Source organism: Meleagris gallopavo, chromosome 14 (assembly GCF_000146605.3).
Source record: "Meleagris gallopavo isolate NT-WF06-2002-E0010 breed Aviagen turkey brand Nicholas breeding stock chromosome 14, Turkey_5.1, whole genome shotgun sequence".
NCBI lineage: Eukaryota > Metazoa > Chordata > Aves > Galliformes > Phasianidae > Meleagris > Meleagris gallopavo.
Genome location: NC_015024.2, coordinates 12,816,061 through 12,819,326, shown reverse-complemented (window position 1 = coordinate 12,819,326; position 3,266 = coordinate 12,816,061).

Sequence of the window (3,266 nt, the reverse complement as noted above, 5' to 3'; positions counted from 1 at the left end):
TGGCCATCCTTCTTTCAAGCGAAAAAGGGAAGGAATGGAAACACAAAACGGGAGTGGGCTTCTACCCATTCTCACTGCTTTTTGCTCCTTTTTCTGAGATGTTTTCAGTAGGAAAGTGAGAACAAGGCCATCCCCCCATTATATTCTCCTTCTCTACTTCCTCCCACCTTTTATCCTAAATAGCAAATACAGGGAAAAAAAAAAAAAGAAAAAAGAAAATTTTAAAGCTCCCACTCTTTCAAAATGAGAAAGTACCATATTTCAAAACACAGGGAAGGGACATCTTTCAGTTATCAGAGATGAAATAGAGCATTGGCCCACTACTGCAACGTGGGAATGACTCTTTTGAGCACTAAGAGTGGCCACCACCCTACAGCATCTCCTTCCTTCCCTCGTGGCCAGGTGAGCTCCTGGCATAGGGAAGATGCCACTGACTCTTGGAGCACAGCAGTCCAGCAGAGGGACCTTCACCCCCAGTGCTACTCAGCACTCCTCACAGCAGCGTTCGGGGCACAGAGCCCGGTCGGGATCGAGCCGTTCGTAACCATTCCTGTTGACAGCAACTAGAATAGGTTCTGGCTCACACTCCCCGAGCTACGGAAGGAGGAATGAGCAGAGAAAGGAGTTCATTCAACTGCTTCTGTTTGGCAGCTCTGCAGGACTCTCAGCATGCACAGAAAGGGATGTGGCAAGTGGGGAGGTGCCATTTTTAGAATTACATAAGCTGTTCTGATTGCCATCAGGGCACTCTACGTGCAGTTGGTGCCATGGTGTCTTACCAACCGCTCTGCACTGGGGCTTCTGCCCCAGCTTTAGGAGCAGCTCAGGTACCAGCTCCTCCAATTAGATACAGGTTAAAAATTCCACTGCTTCTGTGCCATCACTGGCAAATGCAACCAGCCACTGTGCTCCCAAAATCCCATTCTGCTTGCTCTGGGACCCACTGGGAGCCCCAAAACCCGGTTACAATGTTCCACTATGCTGCATAACAAAGGGGCAAGCAGTCAGAAAGGTAAGTGCATCCTCACCCAGCTCAGCTTTTGTTCTCCTGACATCCCCGTTGGTGTCCCACTAATTTGTCCACAGCCCTGCTCCCCTGCAGCCCGGCACCACCCTTAGCCCTGCACTGCTGCACCTGGCACAAAGCCCCCGAGACACAACACCACGAAGTCTCAAAGCCACAAAGATACAGAGATATGGAACCAGGAAGCCATGGAGCCACTTCAGAAGCTGCCTCTTGATTGGCAAAGGTAGACCCATCCTAACTGAGAACCAAAAGCTGGATGTATGATTTCATAGAATGAATGCTTGGAGTCCTTTTCCATAAATCCTCATATTTAGGGATCTTTTACTAGCTACTCCTCAGCTCTTCCTTGAGCTTCACATCTTGCACTGACAGCAAAGATGTGCCATAGCTCTGAAACCACAGATAAATTTACCTTTCCAAAGATCTTCCCTGACAGACTGCATTTTGCAGAGAGAGTACAGGAATAATCCCAAAACTTATCTGTGAAAAGCTGAAAATTGACCAACCTTGTCAGAACACAACTATACCACAGTAGGAACATTTTCTACCGCGACTGGAATGAAAAAAAAGAGCAAAAGTAATTCAGAGTGACCCACATGGTGATCCTTATCCATTGCACTGCAAAATGATGATGCAGAAAAGCAAAGGTTCTATGGATGGATAAAGAGGAAGAAATGATCAAGGATCAATAGATTTAAGTAATAGGCAAATGTATATTAAAAAAAAACAACAACAAAGTGGCTATAAATCTAATCTATGTGAGCAAGGTGACTCTTGAGTAGGAAGGTGGCCTTGGTACATATAACATGGGCTTCATCCTGCTTCACCTGGCAGTGAAAATAAGGTGATGACATCAGGGGAAGATTTGGACCCTGAGAGGGTTTTAAAAGACTGGAGTGGCCTCACCTTGATCACCGTGCATCGTTTGGGCACCACAAAATAAGAACACGAAACAATGACAGAAAGTTCAGTGGAGGGCTACAGAGATGGGGAAGGGCCTGTAGGGAAGAATGTATGAGGAGCGGCTGAGGTCCTTTGGTTCGTTCAGCTCAGAGAAGCAGGGGCTGAGGGGAGGCCTCGTGGCAACCTGCAGCCCCCTCATGGCTGCAGGGAGAGCTGGAGCTGAGCTCTGCTCTCTGGAGACAGCGACAGGGCCAAAGGGAACAGCATGGAGCTGCATCAGGGGAGGGTCAGGTTGGGGTTAGGGAAAGGTTCTTCACCAGAGGGCACTGGGCATGGAAGGGGCTTTCCAGGGCAGTGGACACAGCACCAATCTGCTGCAGTTCAGGGAGGTTGGGCACCGCTCTCGGCCACGGGGTTTGGGTGATGCCATGTGGGGCCTAGAGTTGGACTCAGTGCTCCTTGCACCTCGGGGTAATCTAGGATCTGATGATTCTGTTCTAATTCAGTTCTAATCTGGGCTGGCAGCTCACCTGGGTGCCTTTTACCTACTTACTAGACTAAATTAAAAAAAAAAAAGGAAAAGAAAAGACAAAAAATAGTTAAAAAAAAAAAAAAAAGCATTGAAAAAATACGTACACTTATGTGTATATATACACCTAAAGCACAGCAGCGCAGAAATCAAAGCCACCATTTCCAAAAGAGATCGAAGCATAACGCTAACAACTTCGGGCAGCTTCCGCTGCGGAGTTTAAGCAGCTGCCACGTTAAATAACGAGGAGGATCCCAGGTTATCTCCCAGCGGAGCAGAACGCGGCCGTGCAGGAGGGGTCGGACCGCGGGATGCCGAGCGGCCGTCGGGGGCGGTGGGACGCGGTCCCTTCGTTCGGCTGCTGGGGGCGGCGGGGGCACCGCTGGAGGATTTCGATGTCAGCGCCCGAGGAGCGTTTGGGGCCGGGGCTGCGGGGTGAGGCTGTTCCCAGCGTGAAAACTGGCGTTGGGTTAAAAAGGGGAGGAAAGGCAGAGAGGTTTGGGCACGGAATTGGGCCGCCCTGTCGGGCCGGGCACCGGGAGTCGTTTTTCTCGAGAGGCAGACGCAGAAATAATAATAATAATTGTAAATAACAACTGTAAATAAACGTGTGTGTTGCAAACGGCTTGGCGGTGCGCTTTTCGCAGAGAAAAAACAGAAAGAAAGAAAGAAAGAAAGAAAGAAATCCTCAAACCATTTCTTCTTCTCCAAATGTCGGGGTGAGGGATGAGGTGAGGGATGAAGCCTCCGACGGGGAGCAGCCGGCACGGAGAGGCGGAACGCGGCTCGAGCCCCGCATCCCAGCCG